Genomic DNA, 13,202 nt, shown 5'->3' with positions numbered 1-13,202 from the left:
GCGCATCACTCAACTGGTTTTGTATCCTCTAGACCTGTGCTAACTATGTGGACTGCACTTTTTTTGGTTTCTGACAGTGTGCTGGAAGGTCCACGTTCTATATGCACAGTGCAGAAAACAAGATTTCTTTTCTGTAAGGGAATAAAAAGTCATAAAAAAAAGGAATCCCTAAAAGCTCAATGAAAAGACCTTTTGATTTGCAGAAGGGTATTCAAATTTCACCTCTCTGAACTATGTCATTGTAAAACCAGAATAAAACTGTTAAAATAAAGGGATCAGCTATAATTATTTACCTTAAACATATGTCTGGATTTTTCCATTATATTCATTCTCATAATAGAAAGAGAATTTTTCTCCCAGATGACTCACCTAAGTTGAGTATGTGGCAAAACAGCCTGGTGGCTTGTCATGGAATTGGTATCACAGTTTCTTTATAAAGTTTTGGACATATGGTAGAACTACTGATTTTTTGTCACAGAGATATGATACCAGTATGAATCATCTAGCTGAAAAATTTCTACATATCATTTCTAGATTGCAAAGAAGTATTGTCTTGCACTTACCAAAAGACCTTCTTGCCCTTTAGAGAATCCCCATATGGGTTTCCTTTGCCTGCTTAGTGTCTCAGACAACTTGCAAGAGGTATAATAATTTTTTTGTTTTCTTAATTCAGGATTTTTTGATGACCATATCTGATATAGATTTTGATCAGGTTGTATTTTTTGATAGAGGTTTAACCTTTTTTTCCTCTCACATCCAAGCTCCATAAAATAAAGTACTCATGGTCTGTAAATCACATGTAATCTCTGTCAAATATTTTGGTAGCATAACTGATGCTAACTTAATTGTCCACAGCCTGACTGTTATACTTAAAGAAAACAACCAACAATGCATTTGGGGTGTTCAGTATATATTTTCCTCAACTTTTGTCTTACATACCCTGGATGTTACAGGATTCTGGAAAACCCTTTGTGCCACTGTATTAAGCTCCAAGGAAATAGCTGCACAGATTCATGTTTTAACAACTTGCTTACAGCAGGTGGACAAATTGTAATTTGCTTATTGGTATTGTCTGTTAAGAATATAATACTAATATTTGCTTAATAATACTAATATCTCGTCTGTTAATAACCTAATACTAATATGCTCTGTTGGAATGACAAAAGAGGAAGGCACCAGCAATTTAGAGTGTTGCAGAGAAGCATTAATGACAGTTTCCTTCTCCAAGTGGTAGAAGAACCAAGAAAAAAGCAACAAGGATGGGCAGTTAACATGTCCATCTTAAGATTGGTGGAAAAATTTGAAGCTCAAGGGCAGCCTTGATCACAGTGACTGTGAAATGCTGGAATTCAAGATCCTTAGAGCAACAGGGGGAGTGCAGAGCACGCTCACTGCCCTGGACTTCAGGGGAGCAGATTTTGACCTCTTCAGGGTTCTGCCTGATAGACCACCATAGGATAAGGCCCGGGAGGGGAGAAGAGGCTGAGAAAATTGATCAGTATTCAAGGATCACCTACTCCAAGCCCAGAAGCAATGCATCCCAACAAAGAGGGAGGTAAACAAGAATGCTGGGAGGCCTGCATGTATGAACAAGTTGCTCTTGGACATACTTAGATATAAAAAGGTGAAAGAAAAGACAGGTAGTCTGGGAGGAATACAGGGAAGTTGTCCAAGAAACCAGGGATAGGTTAGGAAAGCTAAAACCCAGATAGAATTAACCTGCCCAGGGACATGCAGGGTAACAAGAAAAGCTTCTACAGGTACATCAGTTATAAAAGGCAGACTAGGTAAAATGTGGTCCCTCTCAAGAAGGATACAGGAGAAATGGTCACATGGGATATGGAGATGGCTGAGGTACTCAACGTATTTTTGCCTCAGTCTTCAACAGCAAGAGCTCTGGCCACATCACCCAAAATGCAGAATGCAAGGGTAGGAAATAGGAGAAGGCAGATGTGCAGAGCACGTTCAAGACCATCTAAAGAATTTTAAAGTGCACAAGTCCATGGGACTGATGAGACCTATCTGAGGCTGCTGAGGGAACTAGTGAAGGAAGTTGCAGATCCTCCTGACAGCTCTGCTAAAGCACATGGAAAATGATGAGATGGTTGTTGGCAACTACCATGGCTTCACTAAGGGCAAATTGTGCCTGAGAAATTTGATGGCTTTATGCAATGGGGTCACAGCACCAGAGGGCAAGAGGAGAGAAACTGACATCATCTACCTGGATTTGTCCCACATGACATGAGAACCTCTGGTCCCTAAACTGGAAAGATATGGATTTCATGGATGAACCAATTGGTGGGTAAGGAATTGGTGGGTAAGGAATTGGCTGGATAGTTGCACTCAAAGAGTTGTGGTTAATAGCTTAATGTCCAAGTGAAGATCAGTAATAAGTGGTGTTCCTCAAGGTTGGTAAGGGAAATAGTGCTATTTACATCTTTGTTGGCAACATGGACTGTTGTCTTGAGTTGCACCCTCATCGAGTTTGCTGCTGACACCAAGATGTGTGTTGTGGCTGACACACTGGAGGGAAGGGAGACCATTCAGAAGGATCTCTGCAGAGGTGGACCCAGGCCAACCTCATCAAGTTCAACAAAGCCAAGTGCAAAGCCCTGCATGTGGGTCTGGGTTGTTCAGTCTGGAGCAAACAAAGCTCTGGGAAGAAGTTATAGAGGCCTTTCAGTACCTGAAAGAGACCTAAAGGAAAGCGAGACAGGGAATTTTTACAGGACATGGACAAATAGGATGAGGATTAATGGCCTTAAACTGGAAGAAGGTAGATCTAGCTTAGACATTAGGAAGAAATTCTTTAGTATTCTTTACTATCTATGTAAACATTTAGAGAAAGTTTCATGTCAAGTGTTTTATCACTGTGGGAAATGTACATTAGAAGTTAACAATACAGACACATCTTAGACTAAATTTGGTTTTATATAGACTATTGAATTAAACTACCATAAGGATTCTGTGCTTAGAATTGCCTCCAGCATCTCTTCCCAAACCACAAGACTGTGAAGGAATTAAAGCTGTTAAGGTCTCTCTCTTCTCATTCCCCTTCTTTTACTTTCTTGCTGAACTCCCCTCACACAATTTGTGCCTTTTCACAGAAAAACCACATTACTGTTACTCACCCACTACTACTTACATGTCTGGAATGTTATTTTTCTATGAATACTCTACACAGCAAGACAGTTTTATATACTATAAAGCATCAGACAGAACATGAAATACACCTAAATACTGACACCTAGACAAGGTCTGCTTGAAACCAATCATATTTAATTTCAGATTTAAAGTGTAATCATGATCAATATGTGTGTATGTGAATAAAAAAAATCAGTTTCATGAGGAAACAAAGACTTATTCAATACATCTTGGGTTCCTTCGTCTTTACTAAAGAAATGTGAACACATTGGCATAATGCTGCTATATAAGATAATATGTCAGTGTCCAGTTTTGCTTCCCTAACTTCAGGGAAGTGTCTCAGAAGATGTAGCTTCCACTTTAATCCCATTCCCTCTTAAACAGGAGATAAAGCATAAATTTGCAGAATGCATGCATTTCTTGAGAAAGGCTTGAGTTTTCCTCCTTTATGTGTTGATTCATTCTTTATGTGTTGAGCTGTTGATTTCTGTGAAGGTGTTTGTTATTTTCAGTTAACCAACAAATAGTTCATAGGAAAAATGTAGTCTGAAAGTTGATAATTTTTCTTTTTGGTTATTTGTTGTTCGTAGCATGCCTGGAAACCTATCTCTAATTTCTGATTATTTTCCATCAGATAATTGCTTTTGACAGAATTCCTAAGTTTCTGGGACTTAAAGTACTTTTGATGGCTACCATGGGTTATGATAAGTGATTAGGAAAATGTTTGACAAAAGTAGCTATGGGATGACAGGTGATTCAGCCCCCCACCCCTATCCTTGAGAGTAAGGGCTACAGAACCCAAGTGTGAGAGTTCAGAAATGTTGCTATTTTATAAAGCATGAGAAGCAACTGAAACTGCACTTTTTTGAAATGGTTTTATACTCTTTGTATTAAACAAATGCTTTAGCATTAGGTAGAGTCAGTACCATAGCAATCAATGCAAACTGCCAGTTCCTGGTCACACATGACAGATCCACCCTGATAAATTTACTTCACATTTAAGCCACGTCCTCCAACTTTTAATTTGACTTGAACATGTGGTTGTAGATTTTTCTTGAAGTTAACTTATCCTTAGATAAGGATAAGAACCAAAAGCTGAAGACTGAATGAAAGTTACCAAAGCACGGTAGATAAACAGTAAGCAATGAAAATCTTAGCATACTAATGGCAAGACAGAATGTAACCTATGTCCTATTTATTTTTGTGTACATCATCAGAAAAAATGCTACAGCCTGTTATACCTGTGCATGCACCCCCACAGGAGTGCATATGGCTAATACTGATGGAGTTGTACTTTGGCCTGCTGAATGATAAAAATGATGAGAACCGAGACTGACCTCGAGATAAAAAAGCCCCTAAATTCAATGCCTAATTGCAGATTGCTTTTGAACTGCAGTTCATAGTTGGAATTAAGGTAAAAACCAAACCAAAATGATAATGTTTAAAATCAAGACACATCTTGAAATTGACTGCAGTTTTATCCAAGCAGAGGCTATTGAATATGACCCTAAATACCCTAAACACAGTCCTGATTCTTTCAAAATTAAGGAGTGTAAAAACATTATATTAATGTGGTTGTAGAAAGTACTATAAATGAGGTCAGATCTCTGATTAAGCTAAATTTCTAGAAAACTACCTATGATGGTATTCATCTTACAAATTGAAAGCATCAGTAGTGTCAGCAGATATCCTGATTTTTGTTTTATTTTGAACAAGGGGTACACTACTGCATGATAATGAACAGCTGAATGATGCAATAAGGCAAGATATGAACTGTTCCCTAGTATCATACATAAGGCTACTGTCAAGGCACTAAATAAACACTAAATAAAATGTCTCCTAGCCTGAAGTTTTTCTTTTAAAAAACCTTAATAAACATGAGAAAAAAGTAGGACCTCCTCTTTGCTCTGTGTCAGCAACACAGCTCTCTAATGTTCTGCTTTCTGCAATGCCTCTAATTGCCTCCAGCAAACTTCACACTCTGGGACAGAACATTCTTCTGATTTCACAGAGAGGAGTTAGAGGCTGGAATTGTCACTGTGCATGCCATGAATCCAACAGATACTGTGACTTTCCTGCCTATTCATAGAGTTGGAATGTACTTCTAAAAGGTACCTGGTCCAGCCTCCTGACCAACAGGTAACTATATCCAGGATTAGACTAGGCTAGCCATGGCTTTACTTAGTCAAGACCTGGAAAACTCATCAGATAACAAATCAATAATAAAATTATTAAAGTTTAAAATAGCATAGAATCATTAAAAAAATTCTTCCTTCTTTCCATCACTATTCATGTTAGTAACCTTTGTTAGGATTTCACATGCCCTTTTATCACAAAAGCTTGAATGGGGAAGAGAAAGGATGATCCCATTTAAACTCAGAAGGGGTACATTTATACTGTGGTGAGAACACATGCCTCGTTTTAGAAATTTTAAAATTTTACATAGCAAATAAAAAAATATATTAAATGAACATCTAGGTAACTGTATCTTCTGTTTCACTAATTTTCTGAATCCTTACTCAGCTGAGCCAATTTGCTGGCCTGGTTAGCAGTGCTTTACATGTGCCTTCTTTTTTGGTATTCTTTAAAAAACCAGAAAGATAAGAAAAGAAGAAAACTAAATTAGGATCTGTTGTAGTGCTCTTGATGGGGCTTTTTATGAGAATTTCAAAGTTTAAAGCACCCAAATATTTTAGAAAGCAAATGTTTATAAAGACTATATTTGGTGTAGAGCAATAAATTTTGAAACATTATCACAGGTCAATCTCCAAAGAAGAAACACCTTTATCAAGGAGTTGCAAATTATTAATTATATTATATTGATTATATTGATTGTATTGATTATATTGATACTGAACAGTGTGAAGCAGACTTTTACTCTGAAAGCCAGCAGAGCAATATTGGCTGTAGTTTGGTATTTTAAGCATACTCTTCTCTCTGCTATTCCACATTTCTCTTCTAGCACAAGTGCGAGCATGTTTTGTAGATGTATAAGCCTGAGATTTAACTTAATGGTAAAAAGATTAAGCTGATTTCAAAGGTGGAATCAGAGGGATCAACCATCAGATGCTCTATGAATATTTGTACAAGCCCTAGAATGCTAAAAACTTTGAGTTTCAAATGTTACTATTGTACAAAAGTAGCAAGAGCAACACAGGAAAAAGAGAAATGGGCAAATACAGAATGACTGACTTGAACAGCTCTACAGGGAATCTGAAACTCAAAACATCAATATTAAAATATACAATTTCTTTCAATATATATATTAAGGGGAAGATATTGAATTAAAACTTCTTTGTAGTAGTCTGGAAGCCTGTGAAAATAAAATCTTTTGTACAATAAACCTAGAAAGGATGAGAAACTGTTATGGAGGTGGTGTGAGTTGGGAGCTAGATCTCATTTATGAAGTTGTTTTGAGTGTCTGTCAGCCTGCTGCAGAAAGCTGTGCATATTTGCAGAAGTCCATAGAAACTGGTGGGCCAAGATGCTGTGTTGATACTTCAGAAACAAGTGATAGAGATACTGTGCTAAAACAGACATCTCTAAACACTCTTTTCTGTGTTGAATCAATCACTTCTGTTTTGGCAAAACCCATGTGAGTTTGTACTCAACACGTATTGTTCACAGTATCACAGAAGCAAATATTGTTCACAGAAATCACAGAAAGTTAGGGGTTGGAAGGGACCTTGAAAGATCATATAGTGCAAGCCCCTTGCCAAAGCAGGGTCACCTACATCAGGTCACAGATGAATGCATCCGGGTGGGTTTTGAATTTTTCCAGAGAAGGAGACGCCACAGCCTCCCTGGGAAGCCTGTTCCAGTGCTCTGTCACCCTCACAGTGAAGAAGTTTTTCCTTATATTTATGTGGAACCTCCTATGCTCAAACTTGTACCCATTGCCCCTTGTCCTGTGACTGGACATCACTGAAAAGATGATGTCCATTTTCCTGGCACTCACTCTTTTTGTATTAATAAACATCGATGAGGTCACCCTTCATTCCCCTCTTCTCCAAGCTGAAGAGCCCCAGCTCCCTCAGCCTTTCCTCACAATATTCCAGATGTGGCCTCACCAGGGCAGAGTAGAGGGGGAGGAGAACCTCTCTTGACCCACTAACCACCCCTCTTGTAGTGCACCCCAGGATGCCATTGGCCTTCTTGTCTTCAAGGGCACATTGGTGGCTCATGGTCATCCTTCCATCCACCAGCACCCCCAGGTCCCTTTCCCCTTCACTGCTCTCCAACAGCTCAGTCCCCAGCCTGTACTGGTGCTTGGGGTTGTTTCTGCCCAGATGCAAGGCTCTACATTTGTCCTTATTGTAATTCACTTGATTTCTCCCTTCCCAACTCTCCAGCCTGTTGGGGTCCCTCTGAATGGCAGCACAGCCTTCTGGTTGTAACCCACGCCTCCCAGCTTTGGGCCATCAGTAAATTTGATGAGAAGACATTTTGTCCCATCATCAAGGTCATTGATAAAGATGGTGAAGGAGACTGGACCCAGCACTGATCCTTGGAGGACTCCACTAGTCACAGGTATCCATCTGGACTCTGTACCACTGATCACCACTCTTTGGGCTCTATTATGTAACCAGTTCTTAATCCATCTCACTGTTCATTCTTCTATTCCACATTTCCTGAGCTTGCTCAAGAGGATGTGATGGGAGACACTGTCAAAAGCCTTGCAAAGGTGAAGGTAGACTACATCCACTGGTCTCCCTGCATCTACTCATTCAGCTACAACATCATAGAAGGCTATCAGATAAATCAAGCATGATTTCCCCTTGGTAAATCCATGCTGACTACTCCTGATATCCTTCTGGTCTTCCATGTGCTTAGAGATAACCTCCAGAATGAACAACTCCATCATTTTTCCAGTGACAGTGGTGAGGCTGACTGGTCTGTAATTGCCTGTATCTTCTTGCACTTTTTGAAGAACAGAATGACACTGGCTTTCCTTCAGCCCTCAGGCACTTCTCTTGTCTGCCATGATCTCTCAAAAATTACAGCAAGTGGTAGGGTTATAACATCATCCAGCTCTCTCAATGCTCTTGGGTGCATCCTATCAGGGCCCATGGACTTGGGTACATCCAGTTTGCATAACTGATCTCTAACTCAGCCTTCATTGAGCAATGGTGAGTCTATCATCCTCTTTCTCCCCAGGCTTTCTATCTTATGCCCAGGGTCTGGAGTTCACAATCACTGTTCATAGGAGTAAAGACTAAAGCAAAGAAATCATTCAGCAACTCTGTGTTCCCTACATCTTCTGTTATCAGGGCTCCTGCCTCATTCAGCATTTTCCCTGTTCTTCCTTTTACTACTGATATACTTGAACAAGCTCTTGTTTCCTTTTACTTCCTTTGTCAGATTTAGTTCTAAGAGGGCTTTGGCCTTTCTTGTTGCCTTCCTACATTCTCTAACAACATGCCTATAGTTCTTCCAAGTGACAAGTCACTTCTCCCACGAACTGTAATTTTATCTTCCATGAGACTTTCTTCAGAAGCTCCTTGCTGATCCATGCAGGTCTCTTTCCACCTCTACACAATTTTTTACTCAAAGGAATGGTACAGATCCACCCTGACAGTACATAACCAGCAAATACTGTCGTTCCTTTGTGCCTCCATTTTCTATTTTTAAAAATACTTCCCTTTTTACTTCTCTGTGTAGTCCTTCTCCCTGGATTTCCTATTGTTATGTCCCTGCAACCTTGTTTATTTCCTTTCATTTTCCTGTCCCTTGGATATTTCAGCCTCTTGACTTTCCTTCGGAAATATCCTCTTGTACATTTTCCATACTCTAGAGAACATCTTGTGTCATATGTAGCTGAGACTACAGATATTCAGTACCAAGGAATTGTTCCTAATTAGCCAGAACATAAAAGACTTGCGTATGGATTGCTTTCCTAGAATTTCTGGATGACAGAAAGAACAGAGAGTAAATAATAGTGAAAGGCAAATAGAATAACTAGAAGAGGGAAAAAAGTGATCTCATGCTCTGTTGCCTTTCCCAATTATGAAACACATTGTTTCTCATGTTATTAAGGTCAGAGAGAAGGAAACTAATTTCTTGAGCTTTATATTTGCTGAATTTACTGCCAGTAAAATTTAATGGAATTAGAAAAATACTTTTTTGACCAAATGTGTATTCAATGCAGTATATATTTTCTGTGTGTGTTGAAGTCCAAGTGGCATAGATTAAAAGCGATCAGGAAAACAAAGGAACCACAAAGTAATTATTTAGATTGTAGGCTAGTAGAAAAATACATAATCTGGTTATGAAAAAAAAAAAACCTGAGTAAAGACACAAAAACATAAAAGAAATGGACAAACATTATTATCACTTTGGCTTTGTAATATCTTCTTCAGAGATTTCAAGCAAAGAAACTTTTTATAGATATATGACAGTGATATTCATCCACTGTTTCATAGTATAAAAATAACGGAAAGAAGAAAATTATAAAAAAGGTTAATTCTTGCAAATTTTGGTAAATTGTTGGAAGACAAGTACATCAGTAATATTGCTTGAAATTAAACCATAGATTCTCAGTGTTTCCACATGAAGATCCCCAGTTATCCATGTGTGCTGTCATTGCCCAAATCCCTCTTGCTGTGCACAGAGCCCCTGAAGTACCCTAATTCCTGCTTTTGGCCTCCTGGTTAAACCTCACACCCCACGTAACTGAAGAGTTAATTGTTTTAGAAAGTATTTTTTGCAAATGCAGAAGACCTGCTGCTACGTAAGTCTCAGAGCCTGAATGATTTTAAGCACAAGGAATTACTGCCTGTCTCTACACAATGAGTTTAAATAATTGTCAAGTGTGTTCAGTCCTCCCATGCTTTAATGAAAACACAGCTTGTTTATACCTGATCTGAATGTGAATGAGAGTGATAAGATTATGCTCAGCTGGAGAGGTTTTTTGGCTTCATACTAGCAGTGCAAAATACATCCAGTATCTCTTCTTCTTTTTATATTTTTCCTCTGCTACAAGAAAACAATTTTCTTAGTTATCTTTCTTCAGAATCTGGATGGGAACAGTAGGAACAGAGTCTGCTCATCCCACTGGAGCTATCTGATGATCAGGATGAGGGACAAGTGTTATGCTATCTGATATGCAGAAGGTGACTTCATATGGCTACATTCTGGTTTGTGCCTTAAAACCTACTGTCTGTAAAAAATTAAAAAAACAAGCCGCACAAAACCTGACTGTGAATTGAACAAACCTGAATATTTTGGAAGTGGAATGAGTATTATCCCAATAGAGTCTGTGAGGACTAGGCTTTTTTAAAAACTATTTCATTTTTTCAAAATGGGATCCCTCAAACTGGTGTTTGGGTGAACGATTTCCTATAGAACTTCTGTAATATTGCCCTGCAGCTAAGAAAATGCCACCGAGAAAGAGGACGAAATGCAGGTGACAAATTACTTTTGTTATTCCTCAGAACAATTCTGCCAGAAGAAAATCAAGGATTTTTCTATATTTTGGAAGAACTTCCTCAAGCTGAGCCCATGAAAACTACTCCATCTTTTCTAGAAGAAAACTCACTGCTTGTGAGCTGAAAGGTATTGTGATTAAACTCTGATTTGGGAAACCATGGCTTTTCAGTAATTTCTAGTGCCATGTACTTTCTAGAAACAGAATCACCATGACAAAAGTAGTGGTTCATACAGATCTACAGTCTTTTTATTGAGAATGTAAACAAATGAAGAAATTAGTACCAATTTTACTTCTATCTCTATTCCATCTCTCAAGACAGACAGCTATTCATTATGTAATCAGTGCATACAATGCATTCCTTTAACATGTCTTTCTCTGGGCTTTCCACCTACATTTATACCATTTCTAGCAAACAATTAACCTTGAAAAAGAAAAAAGTGTGAATAAATCAGCAGTTTGTATTGTATTTTTTTAACATCTACACAAAATAAAGAAAAATAAAGTGAAACTGAGCTGACAACTAGGTGTACAAGACATGTTTTCAGAGACCATCTCAGTGAAGAGCTATTGTTTGCTTATCCAGATGTAATCCCATTCTTTGCAGCTGGCAGTAGACATATTCTACTACTACTAGTAGTTCTCACTAGCCTCACAAAAACAGGTTTGTTTCTTATTCCCTCTCTGTCTCTTCTGAATTCAGCACTATGTGACATATTAAATGACACCTAACAAAGATTACAAATATTTTATATGTTTAACAAACTTAATAGTTGCTCTGATGGATTCCTGCTACAGCCTTTGTTAAAGACTGGTTGTTAATATCAAAGTTACATACAATTACAGTTAGATACAAAAAAGAATTAATTCAAAGATTTTCAACTATGTGAGACAGTTAAAAAATAATTATGGTCTCTCTTGGCCATAAAACACTGTAAAGGTCTTAAAAGATGCTGCAGTGGCTGTGTATTACAAAATGAGTTTTGAATTTTAGAGCTCAAACAGATGATAAATTTCAAACCTGCATGCAGTTTTATCTGGAATTTATCAAGGGCTAAGCTTTTACATTCAGATTGTTACCATGAATTAGCTGCCATTAAATAGCTGGGTGAACAGTTAGTAACTGGCTCACCAGTGTAATCATCAAGAGAAAGTGATAACAGTTTTGTTGAGGGGAATAATTGTGCATCATTATTATTAAGACCAAAAAGCCAGGTATGGACAATAAATGTAGATAATAAAATGTTGGTGGAATTTAAAATATTGCCTCTGATTGTAAAGTCTTCCAGATATTCTGTCCAGAATTTACATGACTTCTCTTTTATTATATCCCTGCATGAACATGAATGCTACATTACATTAAGAGAAAAAAAGAGTCCAAATAACTCTCTATGTTGCTCAGATTGAGTATGGATACAAAATCCCAGAAGGGTGGAAGTAACACCTGTGGGGAGTAGCATCCTGTGCCCCTACAAGATAACACAGCATTCAGCAGCGTTAAGAGATGTTTCAGCCTTCCCTAAGGATTCTATTTTCATCTCTAAGAGAAAAAAGCAGACAAGCCCTACATCAAATTCAGTACTGTGGTGTAACATTGAAAATTGTAATGTTGAATTCAGATACACTTATCTGAGTAGATCACATACTCGAGGAATATTTGCTCCTGATTGCTGCAATTAGAGACTTGAGTTGAAGAGATTACTGTTCCTTCAGCGCCAAATTATGCCTCTGTCTTGCACAGGGAGTAAAGGAGCATGGATTTCATTTCTTTGCTACTCCATTTGCATAGAAAGAAGGGTAAATGGAATTTCATTTATCAAGGGAGTACAGGAACTGTTCTCTCCCTGAATTTGCAAGATGAAATAAAACACCAAGAGGTGAGGTCTCCTTCTGTCTGTAGCTGCTTTCTGTGATGGGAAACATAAAGTTTTAAGAACCACTTCTTGCTTGTGAGATCTTTCAAAGGGATGCTGCAGTCCTGCACATACATGCAGAGCTCAGCAAAAGAGCAGTCATGAGCTCTTAGGCTGCCACGCTCCATATTCCCTTTCCCCACTGAAAGAATTAACAATGGAAAAGCACCAAGTAACAGAAGTGACTGCATTTTATAATTGAACATTTCAAAGCAACCAAACCAGAAGAAAACACCCCTTACCCTCCCCTCACAATCTGACCATCATTTATATTCTTTTTCAATAATTTTTTGTACCCAAAGCTAAATTACTTTTTGCTATGGAAGCCAAGACATATCTCAGTCCTGCATTATGCTAATATATTGAATTTCTCCATTCATTACTGACACTTCCTTTGCTATTTCATATTTCAGAACCTGAAGTAGTTTTTGATCTGCAGTTAATACAACTGTTTGAAAGCTACTGATAATTACATAGTAGGATTAACCCTTACATGGCTATATTGCACTGGGTTTTTTTCTCCAGTTAATGTTCTTGGTAGCATGATTCATGATGTTGTGAATAAATTAGAATGAGAATGAAGAGACATAAAGAATATACAGTTCTAAGAAAAACAGGGAGTGAGAATGTTAGGAAATTTACAAAAAATTCAATGGAATAATCTAGAATGGTGCATGAAAAGTGAACTCAAAAATAAAATACAGATACTTTCCTTTAAT

The 13,202-nt window shown here is 38.0% G+C and overlaps 1 protein-coding gene across 6 annotated transcripts in view; it reads right to left on the bottom strand.

Annotated features, from left to right (window-relative positions):
* The window catches only part of RALYL (RALY RNA binding protein like), a 389,580-nt gene that overhangs the window by 47,507 nt on the left and 328,871 nt on the right, over positions 1–13,202 (bottom strand). The gene's annotated exons all lie outside the window — the stretch shown is intronic.

The sequence above is a fragment of the Heliangelus exortis genome, chromosome 2, assembly GCF_036169615.1.
Source record: "Heliangelus exortis chromosome 2, bHelExo1.hap1, whole genome shotgun sequence".
NCBI lineage: Eukaryota > Metazoa > Chordata > Aves > Apodiformes > Trochilidae > Heliangelus > Heliangelus exortis.
The sequence above is the reverse complement of the archived record's forward strand: the minus strand, read 5'-3'. Positions and strand labels throughout refer to the sequence as shown.